Genomic DNA, 20,974 nt, shown 5'->3' on the forward strand with positions numbered 1-20,974 from the left:
TTACTTGTATTTATCTTTATTAATAGCTTTCTGTGTTGCTAGAACCAATTCTCCCCTTGTCATAGCCTGCTCCTCCCATCAAGAGATGTGTCCTTTGAATCTGGGCTGGCCTTAGTAACTTGCTTGACATTTAAGTTCATGATCTGTTTTGAGTTCTTTTTTACATAAGGTGTGAGGTTTAGGTTGAGGTTCATTTTCTATCACTATGTTTCATAGCAAAAAATTGGAAACCCAAATGTTTAGAGACGATTGTGTTCCACTATGAAAAACTATCCAAGATATACTGCTAAGCAAAATTTTTCAGTGAAAGACAGTGCAAAACTACTGGATCTAGTGTGCTATCATTGTGTTAAAAAAAAAAAAGAAAATATATACATAAATATCTGAATATCTTACATGGCATAAAATACCTCTAGAAAAAAAAAGAAACTGATTACATTGTTTACCTCTGAGAAGCAGAACTACTAACAATGGTGAGAGGGAGATCTATTTCTTTAACTTTAAAGTATCTTTCACAGAACAACGCACAAAACATAGATGGGTACAGCTCAATATGTGTCCAAAAGTGAGCACCCATAAAACCTTACCTTCCTGCTCACCAAAGAACACTTGCCAACACCCCAAAAGTCCGTTTATGGAGACCCTATCATTCCCTGCTCTCTCTGCTACAAAGGTGTTCACTATCTTGACTTCCCCTGCTGCCATTTTGTTTTTTCTTTATATAGAGGGAATCATAACGTGGATTCTTTGTGTCTGGCTTCCCTTCCTTCACGTCATTTTATGTTTATGAAATCCATCTGTGTTGTTGCATGGGATAGTAATTCATTTTTTTTATTGTCATATAGTTAGTTGTCTATTGAATAAATGTACAAAAATTTGTTTATCTCTTTCAAATATTAATGAACATTTAGACTCTTTCCAGAGGGCTATTAAGAACAATGCAGAATTATTTACAATAGCCAAAAGGTGGAAACAACCCAAGTGTTCATCGGTGGATGAATGGATAAACAAAATATGGTATATACATACAGTAGAATATTATTCAATTTTAACTAAGAAGGAAATTGTGACCTATGCTACTGTAACATGGCTGAATCTTAAGGACATTATGCTGAGTGAAATAAGCCAGACATAAAAAGATAAATACGGTATGAATCCACTTCTGTGAGATGCCAAAGTAGTCAAATTCATAGAGGTAGAAAGTAGAATGATGGTTGCCAGGGGTTGGGGGTAGGAAGGAATGGAGAGTTATTGTTTAATGGGTACACGGTTTTAGTTTAGGAAGAAAAAAGCAATTCTGGAGACAGATGGCATGATGGTGGCACAACAATATGAGTGTACTAAATACCACTGAACTGTACATTTTGAAAAGGCCAAAATGGTAGATTTTATGTTATGTATATTTTGCCACAATATAAAAGGAAAAAAAAGAACAATGCTGCATTGCACTTTTTTTTTTTTAGCTTTATTCCCTGCTTCTCCCGGCTTTATTCACATATAATTGATATATAACATGGTGTACAATGTGATTTGATATACCGTGTTTCCCTGAAACCTAGCAGGACAATCAGCTCTAATGCATCTTTTGGTGCAAAAATTAATGTAAGACTGGTATTGTATTATATTATATTATATTATATTATATTATATTATATTATATTATATTATATTATAATTAAGACCCGATCTTATTTTACTATAAGTAAAAAAACTATTTTACTTATAGTAAAATAAGACCGGGTCTTTTTCCTCCAAAAGACACATTCGAGCTGATTGTCCGGCTAGGTCTTATTTTCGGGGAAACATGGCATGTATATATTGCAAATTGATTACCACAGTAAGGTTAGTTACTCCACATCCTACATCTCGTATAATTACAATGTGTGTGTGTGTATGTGTGTGTGTGTGTGTGTGTGTGTGTGTACACTTTTCTTTCCATTCATCTGTTGATGGATGCTTAGGTTGTTTCCATGTCTTAGCTATTGTGAATAATGCTGCAATGAACAGGGGAGTACAGATATATCTTTAAGACAGTGATTTCATTTCCTTTGGATATACACCCAGAGGTGGGATTGCTGAATCATAAGCTAGTTCTATTTTTAACCTTTTGAGGAACCTCCACAGTTTTCCTTAGTGGCTACACTAACTGACATTCCCACTAACAGGGCACAAGGGTTTCCTTTTCTCCATTTCTTCGCCAAAGCTTGTTATTGCTTTTCTTTTTGATAATAACAGGTGTGGTGCATTGGACATTCTTGTACATGGCTTTTGGTGGACATACTCATTTTCCTTGGAATAACTGAGTCATTGGGTAGGTGTATGTTTACCTTTGGTAGCTACTTAGAATGGTTTTTAAGCTTTGAAGGACCAGTCACATTCCTATTAGGTGGTTGTCTTCATTTCTATTGCCGTATAACAAATTACCACAAACTTAGAGACTTAAAAATAACACCCATTTGTTATCTCACAGTTTCTCTGGGTCAGGAATCTGGGCACAGCTTATCTGAGTCCTTTGCTGAGGTGTTGGGGAAATTTCCCAAGGTGTACTAGAACCAACCTCAAAGGAGGACAGGGCTTAGAGACCAAAGAAAGAGGGTGACAACTCCAGAATTAAAGAGTTTATTAAGGTTACTTCCGGACAGATACAGAGTCTTAGGTGGCAGCAAGATGGTGGATCTCCCTTCCAAAAGGGGGTGGGGGTTTTCATATACTTGGGCTTCAGGAGCACTGGTGGCTTGCAGCCAAGTGGCAAGTACTCCTTAAGAGCTGTATATTCCAAAGCAGTAAACAACTTAATAGGCCTACTTATCTATGTAAGGACATTCCTTTCAGGTGATACAGGCCCACTCCTACCTGGGGTGAACTGGTGGTCACTGCAAACAATTTGCTTCTTGAGGTGGTGTCAGTCATGTGAAGCACCAGGAACCATTTTGCCGACCATCCAGGTCTCAGGAGGCTGTAGTGAAGGCGTCGGAGGGGCCGCGGTCTTTTCTGAGGGTCAGGGTCCTCTTCTGAACTCTTGTGGTTGCTGGCAGAATTCAATTCGTTGCAGGGTGGGTCATTTCCGCCTCCCCCAGTGGCTCTGCAAGCAGATTTCAGTCTCTTTCCAGCGATGCCTGAGGTTGCTCAGCCCTCAGCACTGATTTCCTGAAGCATGTGGGTCTATTCCTCTCAAGTAAGAATCATCTTGTGTCTCCAAGGTCCTACCTCCAGCTCTGTCCACGTTCTGCCCTGGGGTCTTTTTCAAAGCTGGGGAGGCAAAGGGTGGAGAATAACCTTGGCTGTAGCACAGGACAGCCCAGGACTGAGGAAAGTATGAGTTTTCCTCCGTCCCAGTCAGCAGAGAACAAGAGCCAGTAGCTAAATGCTCCTGTCATTCAGGTGGACACATCGGAAAGATATTCGTACCCTTCCCAAGAGGGCCCTACAGAGCTGAGCCTTTGATATTTCCCCATTGCAGCTTTGTAAAACCCCAACTGGTTCATTTTTTTAAAGTTATTTTCTATTTTCTTTTCTGTTTCAACATCAGGATCTAGAGAATACAAGATATACTTACAGTGTTTCCTTGAAAATAAGACCTAGCCGGACAATCAGCTCTAATGCATCTTTCTATAGCAAAAATTAGTATAAGACCCGGTCTTATTTTACTATAAGACCGGGTATAATATAATATAACGTAATATAATACTGGGTTTTATATTAATTTTTGCTCCAAAAGATGCATTACAGCTGATTGTCCGGCTAGGTCATATTTTAGGGGAAACAAGGTAGTAGCAACGACCCTTAAATAAAGATGAAAGTTGTGTGTCTATCTATCTACATATCTATCTATTTAGTTCCTAAACATTTTTAAGCATTTAATTTTGAACTAATTGTAGACTTACAGAAAACTTGGAAAAATCATTCATAGTTCCTATATATTGCTCAAAATTCCCCTAATACTAACATTGTACATAACCATGGTACAAAGATCAAAACCAGACAATTTACATTAGAACAATACTATTAAATAAACCATGGACCTCATTCAAATGTCATCAGTTTTTCCAGGAATGCCCTTTTTCTGTCCCAGCATGCTATCCAGGGTTACACATTGCACTTAGTTGTTGAATGTCTTCTTAGTTTCCTTTGGTCTGTGTCAGTCCCTCAGTCTCTCCGTGTCTTTCACGACCTTGACACATTTGAGAGTACCTGCCAATTATTTTGAATACCCCTCAGTTTGGGTTTGACTGATGTTTTCTCATGAGTACAATGATGTTATTATTTTTGGCAAGAACACCACCAAAAATCTATTATGTCCTTTTCTGTACAGTAGATGCAAAGGTGCATGATGTCAAAAATACCCTATTATTGGTGATGTTAATTAACTTTGATTACTTGGGTCTAGTGGTGTCTGTTGGCTTTCTCTGCTGTAAAGTTACTATCTTTCTCCCAGGAAGATACTCTCTGACGATACCAACATCCTGTTACCTCTCAAAATTTCACCCACTAATTTTAGCATCCATTAGTCAGTAGATCTTGTCTGTAAAAATTATGTGTTAGCCTACTGATGATTTTCTATTTCTCTTTTCTTCTACCTTTATTAATTGGAATTCTTCTGTACGGAAGAGCTGTGCCTTCTCCTCATGTATTTGTTTGATTATTTCTATCAATATGGAATCATGGGTATCATTTTATTTTATGGGCTAAAATCCAATAGTGTCATTATTTATTTATTCATTTTGCTTACTTAGATTGTTCCAGCTTGATCACAAGGAGCCCCTGCAATACTGAATCCTGTGTTCTTTCAACAAGCCCCTATTTATTTTATTTATTAACTAGTTTAGTTTTTTGAGCACTTCCTTACTTCTGGCACCATAAGATGTTCCAAGATTATCTTGTGTTTTCCCTACCCAGCCCTGGAACTAACCATGTCTCCAAGGAGCCCTGGTTCCTTTTATTGGAGCATGCAATTTAGAAACCAAGACTGGGGTGCTAGATGTGTTCTCATTGTTACGGAGTGTCATTTCTTCTAGGCCTTGTCACTAGACGAAGCTAGGAAACAGATGTATGTATATATTAGTATACAGTCACATTCACACACACACCTGCATGTATATTTCTATATCTGTCTGTGTATATATCTAAAACCACGAATTTATACTGGTATTCTGGTTCTAATCCAATACCACAGAGTTCATTCTCGCCTTTCTTTATTTGGAACTTCTTTCTCTGATGATAAGCAACCTAGCTTTCATTACCTACAGTAGTATACTTACATATTTGCTCAATTCTAGTACATCCGTCGTCATTTTGGAATCACTAATCCATACCCCTGTGATAAACACATTTACTAACAGATTCTAGCATTTTTGTTCTGTTCCATTGGTATCCAGTAAAAATATTGTTTGCCAAAGCTACCTAGGTTAGTTCTTTTCTTACCCGCCCCCTTCAGTGCTGTTAGTGATTCATTTGTGATTCAGTTAAGGTTGATTTGATGGTGTTTACATTTCATTTTGATTACTTGAAGGGTGTATGAAACATTACTATAGTTCTAAGAGTCAGAGCTAAAATATACTCAGAGAAATGTCACTCCCTCCATATCCCTAGTACCTTGATCTCATTCACCCCATTTTCTCACTCCTTTTCCACCCTGTCTCCCCCATAGGTAATTGGTGTCTTTAGTTCCTGACTGATCCCTCCTCTATTTCTTTGGACAAATAAACAGATATATTTCCTTATAATCCCTACTTGTTACATGAAGTTTAGCATACTACCGATAAGCTCCTGCTCTTTGCTTTTGTTACTTCACAGTATGTCCTGGAAGTCACTCTGTATCCCTTCATAGAGATAGATTGTTCTCATGTTTGCTTGTTTGTTTTTTACAGCTGTGTAGTACTCTATTACATGGATTACCATAGTTTATTCAGCCTTCTCCTACATATGGCACTAAGGTTACTTCTGATGTTTCACAATTACAAACAATGCTGCCATGAATAATCTTATACATGCATATTTTCATATGGTTGGAGGTGTATCTATGGTGTAGATTCCTAGAAGCCAAATTGCTGGATTGCTGGGTCAAAAAGTGAAAGTTTTGTTAAATACTACCAACTTTCTCCCTAGAAGGATTATGTCAGTATGCCTGCCCACCAGTAACCGATAAGAGTTTCTGTTTCCCCACAACTCTGACAACAGAATATGTTGTCATATTTAAAATTTTTTGCCACTCACATAGGTGAGAAATGCTATCTTAGTGTTATTTATTTTGAGTGAGCTTGGATATTATGTCATATGTTTCAGAGCAATTTTTATATCTTTTTTTGTGAAATATACATATCCTTTGCCCATTTTTCTATTGTATTTTTAGTCCTTTCTCTCTCAATTTTTGAGAAATTTTTAACACGTTAGAGATATTAATAAACTTTTGCTGAATAATAGTTTGCAAACATTCGTCATACAGTCCTTGCATATATGTATCTATTCTAATCATCTCCTATTGCCTCACCTTGAGGGATTCTACCACCCTACATAGTGTGTGATAGCTGAACACACAACACCACTGGGCAAATGAGATGGACAACGGTTTATTAGCCACATATGCACACAGCCCAGAGGAAGAGGACACCACATGTCACGCAGGGCCACACGCGGGTTGCCCTCAGAAACAGAGTGAACCAGCAGGAGCTGTGGGAGGCAGACTTTGTAGAACAAGAGAGGGAGGTGCCCCCAGTTCCCACAGGACGTTGTCATTGGCTTGGATGAATAAACGTGGGGAGCCTTCCCCATGGGGTGGTTGGCATATTTGGCAAGAGCAGAACTATGGCTAAGGTTTTGGGGCCCAGTAGACTCAAAGATACGAAGGCAGCATATGGCATATCAGGCCTTCCATTGTAGTATCTTTTTAAATGTATTCCTGAGTAGGTCCTCTTACTGGCTGCTATTACAGATAGGGTTTTCTGTACCATTATGTTCCGTAACTAAACAATATTTTTAAAAAAGCTACTGAAGGCAGCGGCATGAGGCATCTGCCATTCAGAGATGTGAAGACAAGAAAGCCTCAATTTTACAACTGAAAAACCAGGGAAGACATTTAAGAGCAATTTAGGACCATGCGTTACCATCCCAGGTCAGTTACCACAGTTCTGCTTTGACAGTAGAAGAGCAAGAACAGAAAGGGCTACTGTTAAAAAAATCACTCATTTCAAGGAGCACAAAAATGGACAACTTAATTTGCATTTCGAAGGTAGACTCAGAGAAAAGAAATTTGTCAGTATGACTAATGAGGAAAGTTTAATGGTGCAAATTATCATCTTTTGTCTTAATAGGAAATACAATATATAACAACAAGGTATTTAAAAAAGGAACTGAAAATGATTTAAAAGCAATAATATCAATGAGTTAACAGAAGGAGAAGACAATGAAACCAACTGTCCCTTAAAAGAAACTTCAAACCATTTTTTAAAAATCCTTAAATAGCAAGATTAATGTCTCATTCATTTATTCAACAACCATTTACTGAGTGCCTACTATGAGCCAAGATCCATTCTACCGTGTTTCCGTGAAAATAAGACCTCGCCAGGCCATCAGCTCTAATGCATCTTTTGGAGCAAAAATTAATATAATTTTTATTTTATTTTAATATAATATAAGACCGGGTCTAATATAATATAAGACCGGGTCTGATATAATATAATAAATATAGTATAATGTAATATAATATAATTATACTATAATACTGGGTATAATATAATACTGGGTATAATATAATATAATATAATGTAATACCAGGTCTAATATAAAATAATTTAATATAATATAATGCAATACCGGGTAATATAATATAATATAATATAATATAATATAATATAATATCGAGTCTTATATTTTTTGCTCCAAAAGACGCATTAGAGCTGATGGTCCGACTTGGTCTTGTTTTCAGGGAAACACGGTAAGAGCTGGCATTCAGAGGTCAAGTTTACAATCCTGGCCCTCAAATTTTTCACAGGCTTTCCGGGAAAATGGATAAACAGCATTGTGTGTGCTGGGTGCCCCGGGGCTCTACTGAATTGGTATGAGGAGGCAAAGAAGGGGCACCTATCTCAGACTAAGAAAGAGAAGGCTTCTCAAGGGAGGGGACACCTAACCCTAAATTTCAAAGGTAGAGAGGAGTTAATTCAGGCAAATAAAGAGGGGAAATGAATTCTAGGCAGAGGGAAGACAATCCATGTTCAGGGACATGGAAAGTGAGGCAGGTGGAGCTGGAGCTTAGGACAGAGGACAGGTAGGCAGGGTTTGGATAAGACGTTGTATTTCTTGTGAAGAGTTTGAAGGCAATGGGAGTTTGAAGGATTTTAAGCAGGGGAGCGATTGGATCAGCTCTGCAGTTTTAAGAAACTATTCTGGCTTCATTGAGAGGGACAGACTGTAGGCTGTGAGGACAAGTAGGAAAATGATGTAGTAATACAGAAAGGAAAAACGAGGGCCTGGAGGCAGTAAGTGGGGGAAGAGAAAATGGGACAGATTGAGTTATATTAAGGAAAGAGAATCAACGGGCATAGCTGTTGACTAGACTTGAGAGGTGTAGCGGGGGTGGAAGCAAGGCTGTCCCCAAGGCTTTTGACTTGGATGACTGGGGTTTTAAGAAGCAAAGAAGATGGTAAGTCCAATTTGTCAAGTGCTGAATTTATTAAAACCAGAAGTGCTAAAAAGTCTATTAGACCAGTGGTTCTCAAACTTTTAAGTGCATGAGAATCACCAGGAGATCTTGTTCGAATGCAGCTTCTGTTTCTGTAAGTCTGGGATGGGGCGTGAGAATCGGACCGCCTCCCAGGTGATGCCGACACTTTGCGGAGCAAGGCTATACACTAGCAGGTCAATTAAATAATTACTTCTTTATCTCACACGGAAGAAATAAGGAAATACCTATGTTATGATATCTGAAATTTAATTACACAAATATAATGAGATTAAGAAGAATAAACTTGAAGAAGAGTTACGTTGGGAGAAATGCTTTAAGTGCTTGGGGTGGGAGGTGAGACCAGCAGTACCCAGGTGAGGGACAGCTGGACACAGGCTGCAGAGAGGGTGTAACTGCCCTGCCTGGGAGAAGGGAGCAAGATGGCAGCGTGCAGGGGGAAGGGCCACGTGGTCCATCCTCGTGCTCTCCCCAATGCAGACAATGTATATGGATCCTAGTGGTCTTGTTGGGTGATGGGGGCCCCCACCGCCAAATGCAGAGCCAGCAACGAGAACAAAGTGGACAAAGGGCCAGCTGGCATCCAGGTTACATAAGGACTATCTCAACAAATAAAACACACAGGATGATGAAATATAGTGCCACATGACAGTGACAACATGGACCAAATCCTCGGAAAAGGAAGAGTCGCCCAGTGAATTTAAAAACCAAGGACTTGATGGATTTTGGATTATGTCCAAAGATACATTTAAAGAAACGAGGAAAGACGAGCTAAAATTAATGCCTGTGCAAATGTAAGAAAGGTAGGAGTTTTAATCATGATCTCTGACAAAACAGACATTAAACAAAAGCTGCAGGAAATAGCAACGTGGGTACATTAGGATGAGGAAAGGAACAGTAAAAATGAAAACACAGCAATAGTCATTGCAAGTACCTTGCTTCCAAATATGACAGAGCAAATAAAAAGATGGTTAAAAAAAAATCAGCGAGCTGAACTGCACCACTAGTAAGGTAGAATTAACAAAGAGTTTCTGGAAATTAGGTGAAAAACTAGAGAATCTACCTTTTAAAAATGCATATGGGTCTCTCTCTCACACCAAAGAATCGTATATTAGGTTAGGAATTTCAAGTAAACAAGAAGAATATACAGACAGGCCATATATTGATAAAATTAGAAATATAACAGCAAACTCTTAGATCGTGTTTATTGTGGGACAGGCAATGTTGCGTGTGTGTGTGAGTTTACAAATATTTAATCATTTAATTTTCACCATAACCTTATGAAATAGATATTATTATCCTCATTTTTCAGATGAGAAAAGTCACTGGCCAAAGGCTATGTCTGTGCTGTATCTTCCCGCTGGACCCAAGTGAACACGTGACCCAAGCTGGGCCAATCAGATTTTCTCTCCCAGGAACTTACACCTGACACACAGAGATGGGGACGCCTGACTTGATTTCCCAGCTAAGCCCATTCAAGCAAGAGGGCCCTAGAGAATGTAGCCCTCGGCGGGGCTGCCAGGCACCTGCATCCAAGAGCTGGCTGTTCAGCTCTTCCTTTACTAGAAAGAGCTGACCCAGGATACTTCTAATACTTTTCACTCTGGCGAAGTTACCCAGCAACCAGAAGAGCCTTAACTAATACCCCCACAGAATTTAAAAACATTCCGCACGATATAGCAATGGAGTCATGAAGAAAATCCACAAAAATAATATCCACAAACTCCATCCACCAAAATTCATGAGTGCAAAGTGTCATTTAGAAGAAAATATAGTTCTGTAAACATATATGTATATATATGTGTATATATACATATATGTATATATACACATATATATATGATCTCATCTAAAGGCTTTAGAAAAGGAACAAAGTAATTAGCGTTGTTCAATTGAATAGCATTGAACAAACTAGAACCTTAAAAAAATAGAAAACTTAAACAAACCAATGATTAGTTCTTCCCATGGTTAACCAAACTAATAAACGATTGAATTAACTTTTAAAAATAATTAAGGAAGTCAGAAAGCTAACAATTCCACAAGAGGAAGGAATTGGCAGTGAAAATAAGGCCACACCTGTGTAATGTAAATTCATGGAATTAGTTGTGCTTATAGGCTTAATTTACACCCTTTTTAAATCTATGTATTGTTAAGCCACTCTGTATCTTTGCCTCTTACTGCTAATTCCTTTTTTTTTTTTTTTTCTTCCTTTAAGGGCCAGGCAAGAGAAGCCTGCCAGGAGTCACAAATCAGAATACTCAAATCTCAGAGGATGCAAACAGCTCAACAAGGGGTCAGATCTGGATGCCAGAACCATCTGCAGGGCACAGGCAGCTGTGCTCAGCGTCCTCAGGGGTGAGCGGGCATTTCGATTAGTGGCCCTTTCCACCACCCCCAGTGCCGCCCATGGGGACCCTCACCGCTGCTGCTGTGTGGGGTGTGGCCTGCGCCCATTCTCCATATTCACACTCCACCCCCACCTCACCTGCCCACCCCGTGATGCTGGAGCTACTGGGATGACTGCCAAATGCAGAAATCCCCAAACTAGGGCCTCGGCCCTGTTTCAGGGGAAGCTCAAAGGGCGTCTCTCTCCCTTCTGCCTCCTAAGCCTTTCTCACTTTCTCACGCGGGTGTCTCCTATTAAAGACTAGCGCTTTCCCCACAAAGAAGGGAGTGGGGATTCTCGGCTGGATGCCTGGACTTTCTGCTTTTGGCTCAGCAGTCCCTAAAACCATCATCTAACCCCAGAAGCAATGAAAGGCAGACTTTTGCTTCCTCGGAACAGAGAGAGCATACCCAGAGCGGCAAGAGACACACACAAGTTAACACGTGTGGGGACTCCTTGCGGGTCGCGCGGAGGATTCCTCAGCTCGGTGAGTGAGAACTGCTGGTGGCGTGAGCCTGTGGTTGAGCTCCTTCCGGGTCGCCAAGAAGGGATGTGGGGGGACAGGACAGGAGCCCCCCAAAGAGAGAGGTGCTGGAACCCTTGACCGCAGGGCCAGCATTCCTGCATGTTCTCTGTAGGAAGGAAAATACAATCTTTAAGAGGCTATGAATATCATCATATCAGTAGAACGGAAAATCTATGTTTTTCCATTTTCTGAAGAAAATGAGTATATTCCAAAGAATAAGTTAGTGTAACAGCTAACTGGAACAATAACTGGACATCTGTAGTTTTTTGGATTTTCTCTGAGCACATTGTTTTAAGTTGTTAGGAATAAATGATCACAAAAAGAAAACAATTGCTAAAGTACAGTCATTCATAAGTCTTATTACTGAAAATCTGCCCAGTGTCTTAGCTATTTGTTATAAAACGACCATTACTGTGATTCCTCAGATTAATAATACAAAACAGTCAGATTTCATGTCTTTTGGGATTGGGAAATACACGAACACTTTAGGATCTAAACCAAAAAATATGTCCCAAAATGCACCATGGGAATTGTGCTACTTTAGTTAGATTAAGATATTATCATAACATACCAGCTTGCTAATATGTTGATATTCAGTAATTTATAATTATAATGATAATAATATAAATGTTGATAATTATTTTCTGATTGCCAGTAGACTAAGCGCTAACTCGTGGCCTTTTTAAGAAGTGTACAGGTATTAACAGTCCTCACAAAAAGGAAATTAGTATTACTGCCTCTTTTTTTGAGATGAAAGTTGGAGCCCAGAGAAGTTAAGACACTTGCCCAAGATCACACAGCTATTGATGGTGAAACTGGGACTTGAGCACAGGAATTGTAGCCCTAGTTATTTCCCTTTCCCTATTTCTATTAAAGTAATACAAGCTCACTGGTTAAAGGAAGTCAAAGCAAGATGGCTCCACAATGAGAAGCTTCTTCTCTGCTGGTTCCTGTGATTATAGCACACCCAGCGTCACCACCCCGAGGGGGATTGCCACCATGCAGCACCTCCCTGTGGGCACCCAGCGGGCAGATCCTCCTGTTCCACCAGTGCCGCCCCATCACCAATGTTACAGCCACACTCTCTTCAACAAGGTGTGTATCCCAGACTTGGTTGGGGAGGGGTCCCCCTTCTGAGGTGACTGCCTTCCTGGGGTTGCTCTGCCGTGGCCCTAGAGGTAGTGGCTGCTCTCTGCACCCCTTTCCTGCATTTTTCACGGTTGTCTTTACCCCTTAGTAGGTAATCCCGCATGGTAGTTAATAATTCTTTATATTAAACCCTCCTGTTGAGATTACTGTGTGGTTTCTTTCTCCTGAATGGACCCTAACTGACACACTGAGCTATTCCCCTAACAATTTATAATAAAGGCCACCATTTGTCGCATGTTTCTTATGTGGGAGACACTGTATTGAGCATGTTGTTAACCTTACCTGATTAATCCTGCCAATAGCACTATAATATAGAAATCGTTATCTCATCTCCATGTTCAGATGAGATTAATGTTGTCTGGGTAAGAAATAGCCAGGCCTGGTCTATTGGACTCCAAGCGTCTTAAGCATCATGCTATGAGGAAGTACAATTAAGGAAACCATGCAGTCTGACCTAAGGCAGGGGTGTCAGTGCACGGGTACCAGTCCCCATTACAGACAAGGATGCTCATACTATATCCTTCCACAGCAGAAATCACATGCTTCTTGGAAAACCCATAAATAACTAACACTAATAGTTATTACTATTAGTAATTAATAGTAATAAAATTAATATTTCAATTAGAAGTATGTCCATCTGCTCCAGGGCAAACTGCCTTCCTTGGTAGTTTTGAGCTAATCAGCTTGCCTAAAGACAAAAAAATAAAGGCAATCTCTGGTCCACAGATGGTCTGCAAGTTTTACCTTTACAAACCTTGCCCTGACCTTGTGCAGTGATATTTGATTTATAGATGATTGACCTCACTTGCATACAAGTTAAGTTTCAGTTTGGGCTTTTAACTAAGTTCGTGTCCCTGAATCGTCTTTCTCTGAATTATCCAGTTATTTCTGGAGGTCCCGCTGAGGTCTGCTCATTGCAGTGTGTTCTTAGGAGCCTACAGAAGCATGTGGTTTGAGTGTGACCCTCACCTGGCCCCCTTACGTCCTGACTTGCCTTCTCTCAGTGCCTCAGGTAAGTGTCATTATGTGCTGGTTAGCTTCTCTAGCTCCTCAGCACTGATTATACTTCCTGGCTGAGGTTGGTCCTGCTGTGCCCATGGCCATTGTGGTCGGTGCAGAGGAGCTGCCAGACAGATCTCATAGGGACAATTCTCTGCGAATGTGGCTTTTAGGGCAGCTCCAGAACCATTCTTCTCCCACAATGACTGATTCCAAGACTGTTGGGTTTCAAGGCTACTGTAGAGTTGCAGAGGTGAGGGTGTAGAATAAGGGCAAATTAAAATGCCATAGAAATCATTGTCCTTGCCAACATTCAGCAGGTTTTCTTGAATAAACACCCTTTGGGTTGTTGCAAGCCTGTGATTAATTTCCAGAGTTCTGAAAAAGTTGATTTTGACCATTTTTGCTGGTGGTGTTGTTCTTTTATGGAAGAGTGAATTTTCGGAGGCCCTTGCTCCGTCATTGTAAAAGTGTTTTGATAATAAGATTTAAATAAATCATAAATTTGAGCCCTTAATTTGACTGACACTCTTTCTGAATAAGTACAACAGAAAACAGCACAAAACGAAATATCAGGAATCACCTACAAATGCCTCAGGATTATTGTATCTTGCCTGAAGAGATTTTTCTATTGTGTGAATATGGAAAGATTTCTGAACAGATATTTATATCTTTGGCTACCTTTGGAGGAGGTTAATAAATTGGATTGTAAAGTTGCTTAAATTAAAGAATTCCTATTCTGATTGGCTGATAGACATGCATAAATATGTATAATAAAATAAAATTCTCTGAGTGATTGTTGATCAAGTACTTATGTTTTTTCAAAGGACCAGAATTCTTAAAGCATGTGGAGTTAAAATTTATTTTGTTTCTAAGCATTCTTGAATTACATTATCTTGATTTATACAAGCGTTTATTAATCTCCATAAATTAAATCATTGGCCTTGCTTGTTAAATTATAAGATAAAAAGCAAGAAAAATACAAGTTGTTATCAGGATAAAAAATAGAGAAAAGACTGGGGAAAAAAACGACAAGAAAACCCCAGAACTTTCAAACAAAATGTAAAGATTTTGGGGATATTGGTATATAAGTACAGGAAAATTGTATAAGGGCAAATGCATATAATATCGCTGAATATAATTAATCCTTGGACAAATTATACCGCTTTGATACGTGTACTTTTGGTACTTTCACACAGAAAGCCTAGTTAATCTGAACTTCTTAAATTTCCTATTCTGTTTTTAATGGTGAAATAATATTTCCACTAAATGTTTAACATTCTAAATGATTATATGATAATTGATATCTTCCAAAATAAGTTACTCTTATAAATTTCACATAGTGCTACTACAAATTATATAAATTTTTTCATTTGCACTGGGTATAGAAAATTGTAAATGCTATATTTCTCTTATGTGCTTTTTCTTTCAAAAAATTGCATTTTCAATGTCCTCATTCCTTTATGTGATTTTATGATACTTAGCCATTACCGAAGAAGTGGACCTCATTTTTCCATTTTTCCTACTTTCTATTAAGTAAGGCTAAACACACACTTTATACAGATACCTTTGCCCACATCTCTGGCTATTTGCTAAAGATGGAATCTTAGAAGGTGATTAATGGACAAAGATAACAAGCTCTTAGGCTCTTAAGATGTATAGTCCAATAGGTTTTCAGAAGCATTGTGCACCCAATTAACAGTTCCACCAGCGCCATTTCAAGGGACCTGTTTTACCACACTGGTATTTTCAAACAGCTTTGTTGAAATATAATTAACATAGATAAGGTTCATCCTTTGAAAGTATAACAACCAAACTCAGTGGTTGTTAGTATGTTCACAGAATTTGTAACGATCACCATTATTGAATTTTAGAATACTTTTATCACTCCCAAAAGAAATCCTATACCCATTAGTCGTCACTGCTCACTCCGCCCTCCTTGAACCTTAAGAAATCACTAATCGACTTTCTGTCTCGATGGATTTCCAATTCTGGACGTTCCATATAAACGGAGTCAAACAATGTGTGGCCTTTTGTGTCTGGCTTCTTTTACTTAGCACAATGTTTTCAAGGTTCATCCATGTGGTAGCGTGTATCAGGGCTCCTTTCCTCTTTGTGGTAGAATAATATTCTATTATATGGACATATCAAATTTTATTCTTTCCTCACTCATAGACATATTGATATTTCCAATTAATTTGTATATACATTGTAATTGTTTAAAAGTCAGTTTTATTGAGGAATAACTTACATACAGTAAATTAGTTAGTTCTATGAGTTTTGACAAATGTATATAGTTCTGGAACTATAACCGCCCCAAAAAGCACCCCAATGCTACTTCATCATCAGTGCCCTTCCCCACCCCCCCATCCCTGGCAACCACTGGTCTGTTTTCTGTTTCTGTTGTTAGCTTTTTCCGAGTGTCATGTGAATGGGTTTGTACAGTCTGTAGCCTCTTGAGACTGACTACTGTTACTTAGCCTAATGCTTTTGAAAAACTTGCTCAGTTGTTCTCAGTCATAGATATTTTCTGACCGCCCTCCCTTTAGTAATATTATAAAAACCCTGGCTCCCAACTCCTCATCCCTCTACTTGAGAATTTCTGGGCTCGATACCCTCTCCACTGTTAGCATGTCATAACTCATGACATATGACTCATCAAGCCCACCGCAGTTTGCACATTGACAGGTGTGCAAATACTGATAAGGTGGTGACAAACTGAAGTCCACGTAACTTGTAGGAAATAAACCTTAACTGTGAGAATGGCGTCTCCATTCTCTTTGTCTTCTATTCGTGAACTCCTCTCTCTTTTTCTATTTGTAATAGTTTTAGTGTTACTTTTAATTAAAGTGATGTATGAACAGAATTTTCACAGTTGAATAGAGCTATAAAGCTTGTTATGAAAAACAGTACTTCCCCACCCCACCCCCAACTTCTCACTGTCAAGGGGCCACTATTTTAGTTCTTTTAACTGATTATTTTTATTTTTTTCCATCTTTAAACATAACACTTATATTGATATATTTCTTTCCTTTTAGACTTTAAGCAGTACTTATTGACTTCCTGGTATGGGATATGAGGACTTCATGCTTTCTTTTTCACGCCCCTGTGAATTGTAATTTTAGTTAGAATAATATTGTCATTTCAGTTAGAACACTATCCTGTGTTACATTCCTAGGACTATGTAGATGTCCTTGACAGAAGAGCTATGTAATTTACTCTGATTCTTTTCTTTTCTTTCTTTCTTTTTTTAAAAACTTTTATTTATTTAAGTATGTTTTTCCAGGACCCATCAGCTCTAAGTCAAGTAGTTGTTTCAATCTAGTTGTGGACGGCACAGCTCACAGTGGCCCATGTGGGGATCAAACCAGCAACTTTGTTGTTAAGAGCAGCGCGCTCTCACCAACTGAGCCAACTGACCGCCCCATATTTTCCTTTCTTATATAATTTTTAGTTTTCCCTGAAGTTGATAATTATTGTTTTTTCATTTCCTGGGTTTTCTATATTCTTACCACTGATTTAGCCCCAAACCCTCCCCAATTTGTTTAAATCTCCTTCCAACGTTTTCATATGCATTGTTTCTTTCTCTCCCTCTTTTTCTCCTTCCTCCTTTCCTCCCTCCCTTCCTCCCTGTCTCCCTTTCTTCCTCCCTTCTTTCCTCGCTTCCTCCTTCCTTCCTTTTTAAAAGAAATCTCACCAGGGGTCTTCTAACATGTTCCCAACAAGACTGGGTGATACCTGGACTGGCTGTATAAGTTGCCATCTTAGGATCTCTTTTCACCATCATGCTGAGAATTCCCTCTTCTTTCCCTTGGGTTGGAATCCCCAGTTTTGCTATTCTTTGGTTGAATATTGTTTTGGTAGACTGCATCTTCCAATAGATCCTGGAAGGTAAATTTTTTTTTAGGCCTAAAAGTGTCCTGATTTTGTCCTCCTACTTGGTTGGTAGTTGGGCTGGGTACTAAGTTCCAAGTTCAATATCATCTTCCCATAGAACTCTGATGGTGTTTCTTCATTATCTCAAATGTCCCATGTTGCTGAGAAGTCTGCTCTTCTGACCCTTGATCATTTATAGTAACCTTAGTCTCCCTCCAGGAAGCTTTTAAGATTTTCTCCTTGTCCCCAGTGTTCTAAAATTTCAGGATGATGTCTTCATGTGGGTCTAGTTTTCTTTTCTGTGCTGGGCACTGGAGAGGGTATTTCAATTTGAAAACTTTAGTTCTGGGAAACTTTCTTGGGTTATTTCTTCAGTGATTTTTCTCGCCTCTCTCTCTTTTTTTTTTTCCTTTTCTCTCTTTCTAGAACTTCCGTGACTTAGCTGTTGAGGATCCTGGATTGGGCCTTTATTTTATCTTTATTCTCCATGTATTTGTCCTTTTGCTTTGCTTTCTGGGAGATTCCCTCAAGTTAATCTTTCACATTTCCTGCTGAGTTTTTCATTTGTGCTCTTCCACTTTTAATTTTTAAGACCTCTTTTGTGTTCTATAATTTGTGTGTGTGTTCTATAATTTTTAAAAAATAACATCCTTTCTTTATTTCATGGGTTCAATATCTTCCTGTAAATCTCTAGGGATTGTAATGATAGCTAGTATCTAGCTAGCTAGCTATCATCTATCTATCGATCGATTGATCGATCTATCTCTCTCTCTCTCTCTCTCTCTCTCTCTCTCTCTCTCTCTCTCTCTATCTATCTATCTATCTCTCCACGGTGTCTGTTTTCCTTGTTTTCTGTTTGTTCATTTTGTCCCCTCTCTTCTACATTGGGTTCTTTCCTTCAGTAGCCGGGGAGTTGGCTCTTGGATCATAGAGGGCCCCATAGGACTAACTGAATGCTCTGTGGACATGGGTGGGCTTGCTGACAGTTGGCGTCAGGGTAGGGGGGTTGGCTCGGTTTACATCTGGGCCCCCTATGTAAGCATCTTTCTCTTGTGCAGGTGAGATTCCTCTGAGGATTTTATAATCTCTTGCTTAGAAGGGTAGAATGATTCCTGCCAGGGCTGGGGAGCCAGATTCAGGGCTCAGGAGAAAATGGCTGGGGGAAGTTGTAACATCCCGCATGTGACCCTCCACTTCATCCCTCAGTTTGTAATCTGGCAGCTCTGTCTTCAACTCTGCCTAGTACTCCACAGCGCAGGGCAAACAGGGAAGGAAACTGGGGACTGGACTGCTTCTTAAACAGTCTTGTAATCATCCTGTATTTAGCCCTTTTAATCATCCTCATTCACCCCTTGTATATGAAACTGATAATTTGATGGAGGAGCCCCTGAGGGTATTTTGGGTTGTTTCCCTGCTTTCTCCAATGCTGGTTTATGATTCAGAATTTTTGGTTCTAGCACGCCAATTTGCTTTATCCTTTCCAGCTTTCAAAATTCTGTGTTTGTTTGTTTTTCCCTGTTTCATTGTCTTTGTCCTAATTATGTATGCCTTTGTTAAAAATGAATTCCTTTACTGAGGATTTAGGAAGGTGGGGAGACTAATGAGTATATTCAACCTGTTATCTCCTCTGGAAGTCAGAAATCATGCCGTTCTTTGCCAAAAACTATAAAATAAAAACAACTATTTTGCAACCCTTTCCCCATTCTTCCACACTTCCTTCCCCTCACCTAATATTTTGTTCTTATTGCACTGAAGATAGGAACAAAGATATTGGGCACTAGAGACAAATAAAACAGAAATACTGTAGTATATTCAGGAAGAGCAGTTTGCAGTGTCCCCAGCAGTTTTAGGCGATACCAAGCAATCAGGACTGGTATTATCATTCACAGAAGGCACTTAAGCGTAGTAACAAATGCCCAGGGTAATCAGAAATGATCACTATTAAGTGTGCGTCTTCTCTGTGTGCATAGAAGGCCTAATGGCCCCATAGCTATGGACCAGCAGATCAGGAATTTTCCTGAAGTGATAATATTTTTACACAGATTCAGTTCTTACAATTCAGAGTTGTGTTTATTTTAGTTAAGGCAGCAATAAAATGCTCAAAACACGTGATGCTCAAGAATCAAGTGGACACAGGTAAAGAGGACAGAAGCCCCTCAGAAGTGGGCCTGGCGATGTCTAATGAAAGCCTCACCCCACGTAGATGAGGAAAGAGGAGTTGAACATTGATACGGTAGATAGATGACTAGTACATAAGAGTTTATTAAGTAATTTTTCTCTACAGAGGCTTACATTTTTTAAAGTAAAAAAAATGTTAAAGGGAGGGAAATAAGAATGCCTTGTTCTTTCTGCCTCATTACCAGCTGCCTAGAATTATTCAGATAATTTGTCCCCAGTACCTGCTCACATTGGCCAAAAACATCAAGTCGGTCCAAAGTAAGTTTCCTGTGTAGTGAGACTCTTCCCTGCCACGTCATACTTGCGCACACACATACACACACACACACACACTTGCCCCAGCTGCAATACTCCACTCCGAAGTGTCCCTTTAGGCATAGTGGGAGCACTATAGCATGGCAGAAAGATGACAAGAATGGCAGTCAGGGAACAGGTATTCTAAGACTTTTGACCAATCACATACTCCCTGGGCGTCGGTCTCTGCATCTGAAAAATGGAGGAGGCAATTTCCATGATCACTAAGGTCGCTCTTGGGAGCACCCATCCAGGATCCTATCTCTGGCTAAATGGCCTGCTGGTGATGGGAACCTGGTCTCATTAGCATCTCGCTCTTCACCACTGGCCCCAGACCGAAACACATGGTTTGACGTGAACCTGATCAAGTGGATGAGAGAATGTGCTGGATTCTCTGGAGCTAAGAGGGCTTTCTCGGGGGTGGCTCCCCGGGTGAGCTTGTGGCTGTCTGTGAGGCAGTGCTGCTCTTCCGAAAACCCCATCACCAGGAATCAAGAAAGCTTCTGAAATATTTTGAAGTCCCCCTCTTGTCGCAGCTCAACTTAACTTTCTATACACCATCTCTTCGCTGGTTTCTTTTCTGTAGGAAGAAGATTATGACCACAGGTCGTACAGTCATTTCCCTCAACTCCAGGGAGCACGTGAAAAGTGTATGTTGTGCTTATTCACTGATCGCCTAGTCAGTACCCCATTTGATGTTGATCTGAGTGGTGGGCACCATACCCAGTAATTCTTCTTTGAGAACTTATCCTCTAGATACACTGGCACGTGTGACGAAAGACTCACATATGGGAAGGTTTGGTGCAAGGTTGGTTGTAAAAGCACAATCTCGGTTACAGAATAGATGTCTATTATAGGGAAATGGTAAATACCATGGGGCCCATCCATT

This window comes from Rhinolophus sinicus, linkage group LG04 (assembly GCF_036562045.2).
Source record: "Rhinolophus sinicus isolate RSC01 linkage group LG04, ASM3656204v1, whole genome shotgun sequence".
Classification (NCBI taxonomy): domain Eukaryota; kingdom Metazoa; phylum Chordata; class Mammalia; order Chiroptera; family Rhinolophidae; genus Rhinolophus; species Rhinolophus sinicus.